Source organism: Euprymna scolopes, chromosome 26 (assembly GCF_053919585.1).
Source record: "Euprymna scolopes isolate OS-2025 chromosome 26, ASM5391958v1, whole genome shotgun sequence".
Taxonomy (NCBI): domain Eukaryota; kingdom Metazoa; phylum Mollusca; class Cephalopoda; order Sepiida; family Sepiolidae; genus Euprymna; species Euprymna scolopes.
The window spans coordinates 18,164,186-18,179,185 of record NC_136507.1 but is presented as its reverse complement, the minus strand read 5'-3'; the positions used below and the strand labels follow the sequence as shown (position 1 = coordinate 18,179,185).

General features: G+C 36.1%; 1 protein-coding gene across 2 annotated transcripts in view; it reads left to right on the top strand.

Moving 5' to 3' along the window:
• Positions 1-15,000, top strand: part of LOC145247938 (FERRY endosomal RAB5 effector complex subunit 3-like) — an 807,792-nt gene that overhangs the window by 133,390 nt on the left and 659,402 nt on the right. For both annotated transcript variants that reach the window (XM_080109577.1, XM_080109576.1), the window contains exon 2: positions 5,990-6,088. The gene's annotated coding sequence lies outside the window, so the exon portion shown is untranslated. The remainder of the gene's footprint in view (positions 1-5,989; positions 6,089-15,000) is intronic.

Here is a 15,000-nt window from a genome sequence, read left to right as displayed (position 1 = left end):
TATTCTGTCAGAAGACACATCACAAGTCCAATATCAGATGCAAACGGAACTTTTAGTTTCTCTATCTAACACTTTCTTTTAAGTCATCAAGCAGTGACAGATTACAATCCTCGATCAAACGGAACTTTTAGTTTCTCTAATAGTTTCTTTCAGTCATCGGGCCTTCAATAAATGTTCTTTATTTGCTCATTACAATATTGTTTGGTCATTAAATTATGGGAGTTAGATTCACTCATTACAGTATGCATGTATGAGCTAATGTCAAACACATCTGACGAAGGTAAATTTTTCCGAAATATTACACAACACGGAAATTCCATCAGACTATGTTGATGAAAGGACATAATACAAGTATAAAATGAATTAAAATAAATACATATATATTTTATTAATAAAAGATGAATTTACATATATTTTATCAATAAAAGATGAATTTACATATATTTTATCAATAAAAGATGAATTTACATATATTTTATCAATAAAAGATGAATTTACATATATTTTATTAATAAAAGATGAATTTACATATATTTTATTAATAAAAGATGAATTTACATATATTTTATCAATAAAAGATGAATTTACATATATTTTATCAATAAAAGATGAATTTACATATATTTTATTAATAAAAGATGAATTTACATATATTTTATCAATAAAAGATGAATTTACATATATTTTATTAATAAAAGATGAATTTACATATATTTTATTAATAAAAGATGAATTTACATATATTTTATCAATAAAAGATGAATTTACATAGCTTATTCCACCATTATGAACCAAATTATTGTAAAACTCTAATTTTGGTGATGGTTATGTTGATCTGTAATAAAATTACTGGATATAAATAACTTCTAAAACTTTGGAATCTGTTAATGCATGGGTATCTGCTAAGAATTTTGAAACTAGTTTATTCAACAGTTGAAATGTTTTAGAGCTTCTCTAAAGTTTTAAAGATAATAAACGAATCCAGTCTCCATAACAGACTAGCAGGGATACCCAACGTTGCCCGGGATTGAATGATGAGCAATAAATGTCCCACACTCCCGTATTTTTATTGCTATTGAAATCAGTAAAATCGACCATTTTTCAATCAAATCAATTGATTACCTGCTCTAGTTGGGGACCCATCGCAGTGCACCGGGAGGAAGCTTCACATGCCTCCCAGCAGTAACTTAGTCTACAATACATTAGAGTTTAGATTGCACTGTAGAGAACCTACTGTTTATTTTATGAAATTATTTTTCATATATAATGGCTTGAATTAAAGTTTAAAATGCAAAAGTCAAGTATCATGCTTCAATTGTGCTCTAAACAGAAACATTCACTTCCAACGCGCCCCTGTTATACCAAAGAATCAACTGTTACTTTTATATGTCGGGCCTTTCAGCTTGTGTGCTAATAAAACTACTCAAATGCACTTGTAATGTTAGGCTGTGTAAAGGTGTTAACTTTGATCATGTTGCTTGTTCCTTCTTTCATTGGACTATTTCGCTTATTGATACGTATTAAAAGCATTCCAATATAAAATTTATCTAAGAACACTGTCAGGCACATGAGATACCTTAATGTGGAATTTCATAAAAATTGACTCGGTCGTTTTTGAGTCCATAGGGAACACACAAACACAGTTTCTTTCATATAGTAGTAGATAGATAGATAGATAAAAAAAAATATTTAGAAAAAAAATGGTGGTGCTTCTTTACATCGACACCTAAAGTAATTATGCTAGTTAAAAATAAAATAACAGGAACACTTCAGGAAATATTTATTTGTAATTAATTAAAAATAATAATAATAATAATAATGTTAACTAAAATTTGCAGAAACCATTCATTAGTTTATTTTTATTTATTTATTTATTTATTTATTTATTTTTTATTGATTTAAGAAATTCAAGTTGCAAATTTACCCTGAAGACGGGCGAGTCATGAGCGGGTCTGAGCCAGTACTAACCCCTTATATAGAACCCTACACCTAACATGGCTGCTGAATGCTCTTCCCCTGGTAGTAAGAGGGATAATTAGTGATGTCACGGCTAGCAACAGTTTTGTGGACCTTATTTCCTGCTGATTTTAATTGAATGGTTGAATTAAATTTGCAACCACCTCCAGTGCGCAGCATATCTTTAAGTTAACAAGAGTCCATCATTTCGAAAGGATCATAGTCCAACTACACCTCAATGCAAAGTTAATGGATGTGCCTGCCCAAAACACCTGCTACACATATAGTAGGGTTCTGTTGCCAGTTTCTGGACAAGCCACTACAATAATTGTGGACTCCTAAACTGCATTGTATTATATTATATCCCTAGCAATAATATTAATAATGTACTGGTACAGTTTGTGACCCATGTTAAAACCAACTTTTTTGTCAGCATCTTCCGGCTGTACAACTGGACGATGTGGAATGAAAACGGCCTACAATTATAAGACTAGCGTGTGTGCCTGGTGTTGCTCGGGGGTTTGGAGGTGAAAAAAGAAAAAAAAAAGTGGTAGTAGGCAGGCAGGCTCGAACCCATGCCGCGAAGACAGAAAAGAAAGTGAAAGAAAATCTGATATCTTAGCTGCTGTCTCTATGATGCAACTGGAAGTCAAAAGCATTGAAATTAACCAAAGTCAATCCAATGGTGACGATGACTTGCTAAAATGTTGCCGGAAAAAGTTGACCCCCTCCTTGTACAAAACGGCCGAGTTTAGGGTGAAAGAATGAATGTTTTTGGCCAATTTTTCAATATTTGTCATCTGAGATATCGAGCTTCAAAATGATACCGATCTTGTCAGGATCTGTGACCTCTGTTGAAAGTTTTTGCGAGACATACATATATATGCTGACATAATATGGTTGAAAGAGTATCTAGAAGGTCGTCTGATTGCCATTGACATTTGTCAGTGCGGCACTTATAGTCATCTTTGTGTTTTAACTTTGTTTTTTTTTTAATTTTTAAACAAATTATTGCGGTTGATTACCTCTATGGTGTAGTCTCTTCAAGTGTGTTGCTTGCATCAGTCATGGTTATGTATGAGAACTTCTCAAAAACAAGGACATAAGGCAGGTGTAGTTTTTAATAAAAATACAATACAAATACCCGTTACTCATTCATTCGTGCATGCATTGACAAATTACAAAATAATTACAATGGTTGTCCCTAACATACATCAATTAACAATGGTTATTTAGACTTGCATTTATTTAAGACTAGCGGGGGGTACCCGGCGATGCCTGCGTGTTTTGAGGTGTGTGTGCTTTTGGGTAAATCAAAACTCCTGGGAGAGGGGGGGGGTAAAATAAAAAATCTTTTTTGGTAGATGAGTGTGAGGATCGAACCCGAACCCTTGAGGCAAAATTGGAAATTAAAGTGTGAAAAAAAAAACGTGAGGTTAACCACTGTGCCACCGCAACATACAACGGAAACACGTTTGAATTTATTTAAGTATTAAAAACAGGTTGCCGCAATAAAAGTTAACCCTGCTGCTTCTATTTGCCCTAATTAATGAGGTTAAATAGAAGTCACGCAGTTAACTTTTGCAAACCCAAATTTGACTGTTTTTTTTTTCCTCAACAGATGTTGGAGGGGGAAACCAGCTCCCCATTGTCCAGATTGAATAGCAATTGTCTGATATAAGAGGAATTTGTCCCCACATTGATTGCTTCTGGACGTTTCCCGGTGCGATGCCGAGAACACGACCCAGTTTGAATTTAGTTTCACTTTATTTATACTAAAAAACAGGACAAACAGGGGACAGAGCGAAATAGCGCGAATCTCATAAAAGTCGATGTAAATAAATGTAGAGGCGACCCGCATTCCCAAATCCTAGATATTATTATCTAGGGACTATATAAACAGTTCTAAGCGATCGTAACCCCCCCCCCCGGGAGCGTGTGCGAAAGGAGCCTTTGCGTGACATACACAAAATGGTCACACATATTTTGCATTTTATATATATATATATATATAGAAAACAAACATAAACAAAAACCTTTATGGCGTCATGGAATGAAGATGTTATATTCCAAAAAATCACAAAAATTAATAAAGCATTTTTTTTTTTTTTTCTTAAATTTAAGAAAATCAAATTTTACAATTTTTAGCAATTAAGTATTTTTCGCAGCCGTTGATGTGCCCTTGATCCAGAGAGAAGGGGAAGGTAACCAGTGAAGAATTTCAAATCATATATGGCGACTGGTTTCTCTAGCGTTGAGCAATTCATAAAATTTGTTTTTTCTTAAATTTTTGTACGTTCACCATAAAGACTTTTCTGCCTTTTCTAAAATTTTCATTATAAATACAAGTCCAGATAAGTACCCGATGAACATATTGATATCTATCTTGCTGGCTGTAAGAGGATCTGCGATTTACATTTGTCAATGGGGCACTTAATTATAGTCATCTTTGTGTTTTAACTTTGTTTTGTTTGTTTTTGTTTTTTTTTTTAAATTTTTAAACAAATTATTGCTGTTGATTACCCCTATGGTGTAGTCTCTTCAAGTGTGTTGCTTGCATCAGTTATAATTATGTATAACTTCTCGGAAACGAGGACATAAGGCAGGTGTAGTTTGTAAATCTTTTCTCCATCATCCCTAAAGATGATGGAAGTAAGCTTCCGAAGGAAACAATACAAAAAGGATGCGTGTTATTCATTCATGCATGCATTGACATATTACAACAGACTACAATGGTTGTCCCTAACATACATCAATGAACGGTGTTTATTAGTCCCTCAACAAAAGGAGGGTGGACCTGTTAATTCACCCTTGTCTGTTCGTCTGTCCACACTTTTCTCAGTAATTACGCCTTGGAATTTTTTGAAATTTTGCACAAACATTAAACATGATATGAGTAAAAAAGTAACAGAACAGATTTTCCGGTAAACCTCCGGTTGCCCTACTAGCGATGCCTTTCGGGTTAAAATGGCTAAAATTGACACTTTTGTGCTTATTAAAAAAATGATGCCTTGGATTTTTATAAAACTTTCTGAAAAGTTGTAACTAACTGATTTCTATATAATTTTTTCTTTCTTTACACTTCGCGATAACCTTTGGGTGAGCCCCAAGGGCTCTTTTAAAACACTTCATTTTTGGGACTATTTTACCATATTCGTCTAAAATTTTCTGTGTATATCTATTTAGCAGTTTTGCATGGTGCTGAACTCAAATTTAAAAATGTTAAGGCCTTGAAGACTTTTGGGGCTAAATGAGTTTGGGGCAAATGATGGACTTAGTCGTTTCTTTTTTTACATGGTGAAGAACTCAAATTTGCATATGTTAAGGCCTAAAACTGCACTGTTTGTTCATTTTCACCAGGGTTTGACGTCCCCTGGGGATTTTTGGGACTAAATGTAGGAGTGGGAGCAAATGCTGAACTTAGTCATTTTTTTTATGCCTCATTCACTGTGCACTCACGGAGGACCATGCATGCTTCACTTGTTTAGACCTGACTTCAAGAAAACAAAAATAAACAAAAACCTTTATGGTATACCTACTTGTCACAGCATGAGAATTTTATATTCCAAAAATCACAAAAATTAATAAAGTAGTTTGTTTTTCTTATTTAAGAAAATCAAATTTTACGATTTTTAGCGATTAAGTATTTTTAGCAACCATTGATGTGCCCTTGCTTCTCGAGAGGCAATTAAAGGGGAGGTAACCAGCAATGAATTTTTATTTCAATCAAATATGGCGACTGGTTTCTCTAGTATAAAGCAAGTCATAAAATTTTATTTTCTTAGATAAAAAAATTAAAAAAAAGTACTTTATCAAATTACGTGATTTTTGGAATATACCATTTTCATTCTATGATGGGTACATTCACTCTAAAGACTTTTCTACATTTTCTAACAAGTACTCAATGAACATATTGATATCTATCCATGCATATTTATGATTGATGTTAATAATGAAATAATGTATAAGGGAAGGTTTGCTACCTTAATATGTTCTTTACATAAAATATATCTTTCTGTATTGTTTTTGGTAGATTCACTCGGAATAAACACAATGTCTTGGAACTAGAAAACAGGAATTCCATGTGAGAAGCTCGGAAGACTCATTACTGTTTTTGTTTACGTTTCCACAAGTAAGTAAACTATACCCATTTATTCATCATTACCAGTTCTCTTTAGACCACCAAAGTTAAGCAATGTTGAGCCTGGTCAGTACCAGATGGGTGACTATTTGAGAATACCAGGCGACGTATGTAGGACACCTCCTTGCAAGAACTGCTAAAACGTGTGTCCCTTGACCAAAATATATATGTGAATGGGGACTGATTCCAAAATTTATGAAACATCGTCCAGTAGAAGACATATTGGAGCTAATTTTCGGAATAAAAGTGTGTAGGATTATCGAGAGTAAGCAAGATGGCTGACGTGAAAGCAGTTATCTCCCTTTGGTTTTAAGTGTTGAGCCATTCTGTAGAACAAAGATGGCGCTAGTAAATCCAGTTGGTGAAGAATTAATGGAGCCCGAATCAGCAGTGGTTCAGACTTGTCAAGACAGAAACTGATAGCGAATTGACTGGAATCCAAAATTCGATAGTTTTGTAATGAGGTCGGAGGCTTCTCATTGGTTGAGTGTCCTAACGCGTAGTTATAAATAAGATCGTGCAAATTCTGGGAGTCATACCTTAACATTTAGCACAAACATTTTAACATCAATCGTCTAAAGGATTACTTTACAGTGAAAAACAGCAACTTTGAAAAATTCTGCTTTTGCTTATATTTATTTTTTCACTGAACCATTTTTCGTAATTTTTGATATTTATATTAATTTCAATGTGAGGTGCAAGTCCATAATATTGTTTCCACCCGAAATGTATTGGTTTAAAAGATCAATGTGAACAAGTACCAAAAATTGACACGTAACTACGTAATAACGTTTTTCTCTGAAATGTATTTTTTTTTTTTTTTTTTTTTTTTTGCGACGCACTATAGTAAAGTTGCACCAACACTTTCTTCAAGCCCTCATCTGACCTTGTGCCTAAACTCAAGGAGGTAAAAAAAAAAAAAAGGTACTCAGCATGAGTCTCGTGCACTTTTGGATGTTGTTGTAGGTTTTCATATGGCCTTGTTGCTTGTCTTATTTGTAATGTACATGAAATGTTAAATTTTTTTCTCATCCTTTTTTTTTTTTTTTCTTTTTTTTTGTTTTTTGCAGACAAGTCACTCTTCATCAAGGCCTTGATGAGGGGTGACTGAAAAAAGTTTAATTGTTGCATTGTCAGTCTAGAAGTTTGGATTTTTTTTTTTCTGTTTACATAGGCATCACCACTTATCAAGGCCCAGAAGCCACTCGAGGATAAGCGTTAAAGAGTGTACAGTAGTCAGTTGGACAATATAGTAATGGAAATTCGGTAAATTTGTTTGCTTAAGTGGAACGGCTCATCAAGAACTTGTTTATGTTGGACTTGAAGACGACCATATTGTAGCTAGCTGGAAAGCAGGCAAACGGAAGACGGTTCCACAGGCGTGCAATTCTAAGAAAGAAACTTTGTTCATGGAATCTACGTTTAGGTTTAGGCACAGATAAAGAGTAGGGGAAACTATTGATAGCGGTTTCAGCTAGACAAGTGTTTTACCTAGTTTTAATAAAAATTTAAAATCGAATTCCATTTGAAACGTTTTCATTGTTTGCCATATTTTTACGAACATCGGGGAAAATAACAATGTTATAGTTAAATAATTAGAGATTTATAAACAATCGGAATCGGTAATTGTATCAGAATCGGGAATAATATTGGAATCGTTCTATCACTAATATCCATTGATATCGTATATGTTTTTATATAGAGTGATGTGGTTCTCAGTTGATTGTGTCTGTGTCGGATATATACTCGAGAATCAAAACCATGAAAAAAATATGCTGTTGTCATAGCCCTAGTAATAAATGAACAGTAGAATTATAAAAAAAGGACAAAGGCCGCAAAGAAACAAATTCTCTTACTCTTTATCAGTACCCAAATCTAAACATAAATCCAACAACAAAGCTTTTTACCTAGAACTACCCGCCTGTGGAACTCTGTCCCACTGACCTGCTTTCCAGCTGACTACTACATGGTCGTCCTCATATCCAAATGTACACAAGTTCTTGCTATCCTGTCCCCTTAAATAGTCCAATTTCTGGCCAATTCCCACTGAAAACTATCACCGAGCTGTTGTCACACCAACCTCCTTGCACTCATTAACCTCAAGGATAAGGGTTAATGAGTGCAAGTGATTTGAAATTTTTATTAAATTTAGATTAAAAGAAAAAAAAAATTCTAGACTGACAATCTGAGAATTAAAAATCTGGGGTAAAATGTTTGATCAAAGGTTGAATTAAATCCGTTTTTTCTTTTTCATCCTTGTTTATTGATAAATATACCTTTATTTCGAAGAGACAATGCTAATTGATTGCATGTGAAATTCTTTGTATATCTTTTTTTTACACAGGAATCCCCACTTATCAAGGCCTGGAGGCCACTCGAAGATAAGGGTTAATGAGTATACATTCGTCAATGTGATTATAGCGTAGTAAACATCAGTAGTGGAATTTTGTAAATTGGGTTACTTGGGGGGGGCGGTTCATCAAGAACTTGTTTACGTTGGACTTGAAGACAACCATATTGTAGCTAGCTGAAAAGCAGGCAAGCAGAAGACGGTTCCACAGGCGTGCAGAAGAAGCTTTGTTCATGGAATCTAAATTTAGGTTCAGGCACAGATAAAGAGTGTGGGAAATTATTGATAGTGGTTTTGGCTAGACGAGTGTTTTTTTGTGAAAGTTTGGTAAGGGGGGAAGCATAGATCGGAGCTCAGATGAGCATTTGCCATGAAAATAACAGTAAAAGCAGAGATATGCTCACAATGTCTCTTCTGTGGGAAAGAGGTTGCAGGAAAGAGAAAAGGACATCTACTAAGCTATTTTGAACTCTGTCAAGGCAGGATAAGCTGCTTCTAGTAGCTTATCCAACCCAGATGTGGCAAGAATAATTTTGAACTAATCTGCTGTTGTCACTAAAGGAATAGGTTTGCATTATTTGGACTATTGTTCTGATCTTAATGGTTATTCACACAACGTTTCGGTCGATGTAACCTCCAACCTTCTTCAGGTGCATCTTGTCAAACCTAGGAAATCTTTCAGTCGACTTGAAAATTTGAATAAAATTTTGAGTGGAACCCTATATTTAATCCACAGGTGGTGGTGGTGGTGTGGGGGGGTAGCATGTTCTTGTTTCGTCAGCTATGAATTTTTTTATGGAAATCGCTCTGGGAAAGGCATGAAGCCACTTGATGTAAGAAGCTACAAGAACAAAAGTTGGTTATTGCAAGGATGAGAGATGTCTATTGGCCTTTTAGTCTTGAAAAGACTACGGCTGTATGTAGAAGGAAAACAGTGAGCAGGAAGAGAGTTCCACAGCCTTGCAGTCCTTGGAAAGGAGCTGCTGGAATAGGAAGCTGTATTACAATGAGGTATTAAAAGCGAATTAATGGAGACCAGTAGACCAATGAGTCAAACGAGCTGGAACAAAAGAAGCAGAGAATAGATCATAAAATTTTGAGGGACACATGTCCTAATGATATTTGATAAAAGACTGAGACTAACAACATCACGTCTGTGAGAGAGAGGTTGCAGTGAAGAAGAAAGTGTGGGTCCAATTAAATTACAGATACGTTTCTGAAATTTATCAAGAACCTTCAAATGATACATACATAACCTATTAACACACACCACACACACACACGATTCTTATGCGTCCGACTAGCTCCTAACACGGTTTTGGACTTTTAAACCTAATGCTTCACCAATATCTGAAGACGTGCCAAGTATTACCATCATCATAGTATGTAAAAGAAAGAAAAACAAATTGTATTTTTCTGGCGAAGATTCTGTTATGGATCGAAATATCGAATTTAATTTCAATAAATAAATGCATTTATTTATTGAAGGAAATTCTGTACTCATTTGGCTTTAAAACAATTAAATTTTGAATTATTATATAAAATTCGGTCAGTTTAGCTCTTATGCGCAGATCGTTATATAATGATTAGATCACTCTGACAGACGTTAAAAAACATTTAAAAGAATAAATATTTAAATTTCAACAATGTTTCTCGCGGTTAGCGGAATGGATTGGGTCCTTGCTAATGAGGCCAGACATGGCTTCTATCGCCCGGTTTGGATCTATTGACTGGTGTTAATCGTGACACCCTGCACTGATGATTCCCGAAAGGATGAAACACTAGTGTCTGTAGGTATTTAATAATTATTATAGCACAATATTCCTGATCCGATTTCTGTTTCCACATTTATTTGCCTCCCCACAAGGGCAGTTATTTTAATGTGGGGAATTCAACTCCCCAAAACGAGGCACTTGTGCCCTTCATTTCATATGTTTCAATTCTGCCCTTTCCTCCCTCTCTCTCGATCGCTTCCCCTTTCCACTTTTCCTCTTTTCTCTCTTCCTCTTTTTCTCTCCCTTTCTATCTTCCTGTCTATCTCCTCCCCTTTCCTCTCTCCCTTTGTTTTCGCCTTTCCTCTCTCCCTTTGTTTTCGCCTTTCCTCTCTCCCTTTGTTTTCGCCTTTCCTCTCTCCCTTTGTTTTCGCCTTTCCTCTCTCCCTTTGTTTTCGCCTTTCCTCTCTCCCTTTGTTTTCGCCTTTCCTCTCTCCCTTTGTTTTCGCCTTTCCTCTCTCCCTTTGTTTTCGCCTTTCCTCTCTCCCTTTGTTTTCGCCTTTCCTCTCTCCCTTTGTTTTCGCCTTTCCTCTCTCCCTTTGTTTTCGCCTTTCCTCTCTCCCTTTCTGTCTTTCTCTCTTGTTCTGTCTTTCTCTTTCTCTTTTGTTCTTTCTCTTTCTCTCTTGTTCTGTCTTTCTCTTTCTCTTTTGTTCTTTCTCTTTTGTTCTTTCTCTTTCTCTCCTGTTTTGTCTTTCTCTTTCTCTCTTGTTCTGTCTTTCCCTTTCTCTCTTGTTCTGTCTTTCCCTTTCTCTCTTGTTCTGTCTTTCCCTTTCTCTCTTGTTCTGTCTTTCCCTTTCTCTCTTGTTCTGTCTTTCCCTTTCTCTCTTGTTCTGTCTTTCCCTTTCTCTCTTGTTCTGTCTTTCCCTTTCTCTCTTGTTCTGTCTTTCCCTTTCTCTCTTGTTCTGTCTTTCTCTCTCTCTTGTTCTGTCTTTCCCTTTCTCTCTTTTTCTCTTCCCATTTCTCTTTAACACTCTATCTCTCTTTAGCACACTCTTTCCCTATCTCTCTCTCTCTCTCTCTCTCTCTCTTCCTGAAGCGTTTAGCTTCATTCTCTTTCTTTTTAATACCAAAAAGATTCCACAATATTGCTGATCTTATTCCGGTTTCTATTCGTGGAATTACACAGAAGGGCAAACCTTTGCAAGAGGTTTGGAGGTGTAATTGATCCACAAATAGATACCGGCGACCCCCACCCCAACCCCGGGGCCTCTTATCTCGCATAACAAATTGTCTATAGAGAGAGACAATAGGCGCTAAGAATTCCACTTAGTCTGGCATTCTTTCGAGTTAATTGTGTCACAATGAAAATGTTCTTTGAAATCTTCTAATCGCTGAACACAACTTTTATTTCTATTTTTATTTTTTTTTTTTCTTTCATGCAAATTTTATTCTTTGGAACCATCTTTTTGAAAAGCAAATGGGAAATAAATTTTAGATATAAGAAATGAATTAATATGCATATTGATTGGTCCTGTAGTCAAAGTCTGTTGTTGGTTGACCCAGTTGAGGCATGGAAGAAGGAATGGAGAAACAATATTCTCAAAGGAGGGGGACATCATTGAAGACCAACTGTGCGCCTCCCAGGTTTTGCTACAAATAGCAGAAAGCAATGGGAAGCTACAAACCGGATCAGAACAAAACACTGCAGGACTGCTGACTACAATATAGCCGTTTTCAAGTCCAACATAAACAAGTACTTTATGAGCCGTTCGCCTTAAGTAATCAACTTTACCAAATTTACATTTCTAACGATTACTATATTGTCCTTTTGACCACTGTACACTCTTTAACCCTTATCCTTGAATGGCCTCTGGGCTTTGATAAGTGGTGATTATTTGTAAAAAAAAAAGAAAAAAAAAAGCCCCTCAAGACACATGCCACCTGATCCTACACTGTCCAGCCACCTGACTGGTAGGAGGCTATGCGACAGCCCATCTATCTGAAGAAAATTTCTCCCTGGCTAAAAAATAGCGGTATAGAGGTCTAACCCTTACGATACTACTACTACCACTACTCCGTTGTTTAAGCTCAATGAATATTAGACGATCTTAGGATTCTAATATGAAATTTCAGAGCAATTATAAATTGGATACCTCTCAAATAGCCTCTGACAACTAAGTCCAGCTCCTGGCTTTTTTGTGTGGCTTATCTACTAAGCCCGGTGAAACAGTTTATACTAACTGGGAGAAGGAGCAAAAGCGGTTCACTGGTACATTTAAAATCAGTCACTTTGGGCAGGTGGGGCTCATTAACATTAGATGGTAGCTCACTTAGAAGAAAGCAACTCTTATTCAAAAGAGAGAAAGGCTAAGAGAGTAAACCCCAACAGAAAATCCGGAGACGGATTCCCTAAGGCAGCCTGACTTTATATTGTCATCACTGGCAACTCCTGCAGCACAATTAGAGCCGAGCTGTATCGACTTTGTCTTACCCTTGGATCCTCTGGCTTTGTGGACAGAGGGGATTGTTGCACGAACAACAGCTCTCCTTCCATATTACCTTGCCCAGACTATGTAGCTGCACTGCTGCATCATCGTCTCCCGAGATAGACGGTTGCCAACAATAATAAATTGGAGATATTTTTCAACTTTTATGTCTTCGTAAATTAATGAAAACTCTTGCAGATATGGCAAATTCTTGGTGTCACTCTAGCAGTTCACTAATCTACTAACTCGAGAAGATGGACAGATAAAAGGAAACAAGCAAGAATTTTCGTTTAATGAATCATGCATCAAAGAAAAATTCTGTCCAAATATATATATATATATATATGCATATATGCATAGGGTGATCCAAAAGTAAGTCTACAGTAAAAAAAAACATTTATTTAGAAATCACGTACATGAACAACTATATGTAATGATAACAACTATATGTAATGATATAATTATAACCCTAACACCCTCTCTTGTCAGAGGGCCGGGCCGCATCCGTCGCTATCCTGGTTCACGGGAGCATACTTGTGATGTACTCTTGGCCGTGTTCATCGCTCACAGCTCACAGGACCATAGATGCAACCCAGCAGGGCTACATTCTTACTTGTCTAGTAGTGAACCCCTCAAAGGTGACCAGACTCTCACTGGCCACTGGAAAATATCTTTCTGCTGCTCAGGGCACGCAAAATGTGCATGACCCTAAGTCTATGTGGCAACATTGTCGATTTCGGTCGTCACTCTGGCTTCGTGCTGGATCCAGTCTATCTCTTTCATCATCTGGCGTCAGAGCATACCTGAAATAAACTGCATCTTCATTCAGGCCAGCAATCGAGAAAGAAAGAAAAACTCTGGTTCATTTTTGTAAAAACCAACAAAATAATTATTCAGAAATCATTCTACACTTGTTTAAAAGTCGAGTTCCTTGATCCGAGCTTCATGATGTAGGTTTTATAACTTAAGTTCCTCTAATTAATTTCCCAGCTAAGAACAAGAGCCTTTCAACTTAGCTCTTATGAGGGTTTCGCCCCCCTCCCCTCAAGCGAGGTGAGAGCGATGTGGACGCCTCGATGCCAGCCAGTAAAAAAAACCCTAACTCTAAAAAAAACAATAGTTTTTATCAAATCAGAAATTCCTCCCTCTACCTTTTTGGAGTTATTCTTTCTCTTTCCCATTATCTTATTCTTTTTCTTCTCTCGTAAACTCCTTTCTCTATCCCCTTATTTTATATTCTTTTCATTTCCTCTTTTCTTGTGAACGTCTTCTTCCTCTTTCGTGACCATATCTCTCCCTAGGTTCAATTTATTTATTTATCTGCCCAACTAACTTATCACTGGCTTGGTGGTCTGGTAGTTAAATACAACAGGTGGACCCAAATGACAACATCTCCCAGACACCAAAGCAAACCTTTTGAACCCAAGTCATTGTACCTGTCTCACTCAATTAGTAGTTAAAATTCATTTTTTTACCAATTCAACTAGAAAAATAATCTCTTGTTCCACGAATCCTATTATCAGACTTTATATTTTCTTTTCATTGAAAAAGATACTATTTCTTCTCTGGTGGACAGAAATATCATAAACATCTGTTTTTCCTTGACCAAGTGTCAGCATGGCTCCCCCCCCTAACCGTACCTCATCCTCTCCCATCTTCATCTAGCTGTATAGGATACCTGGCACTGCCTGGGATCCCGTTACATCATTATATTAATGAAAATTAAATATTATTTATCAACGCAAGTGCTCGAAACTGTTTTCCTTCTTGATTTGCACATCTTTAAATTTTGTCTCTTACGCTTCGACAAACATTTTCTACTTTTGGTTCACCCTGTATATATAATACTAGCAGGGAGACTCGACGTTGTCCGGGATTGAATGAGGATCAACAACTGTTCCACACTTTCATACCTTTGTCATCGAAATCTGTAAAAATCACATATTTTAATCAAATTGATTATCTGCTCTAGTCAAGGAACCCCCATAATGTACTTGCACTAAGCTTCACATGCCTCTCACTATGACTTTTTTCGCAATATATTGTAATCTACATTGCACTGTAGAGAACCTACTGCTAATCTTATGAAATTGTCTGAACTAAAGTTTAAAACGCAAATATCAAGTATCATGGTTAAATTGTACTACAAACAGAAACATTCATTTCGAATGCGCCCCTGTCATATCAAAGAACCCACTATTAATTTTATATACCATGCCTTTCTGCTTATGTGATAATAAAACTTCTGAAATGCACTAGTGATGTTAGGCTGTAAAAGTTCATTTAAGTCAAAATCATCTGTTCATTCTTTCATCATATACCAAATATATCTAAGAACACTGTCAGGCACATAAA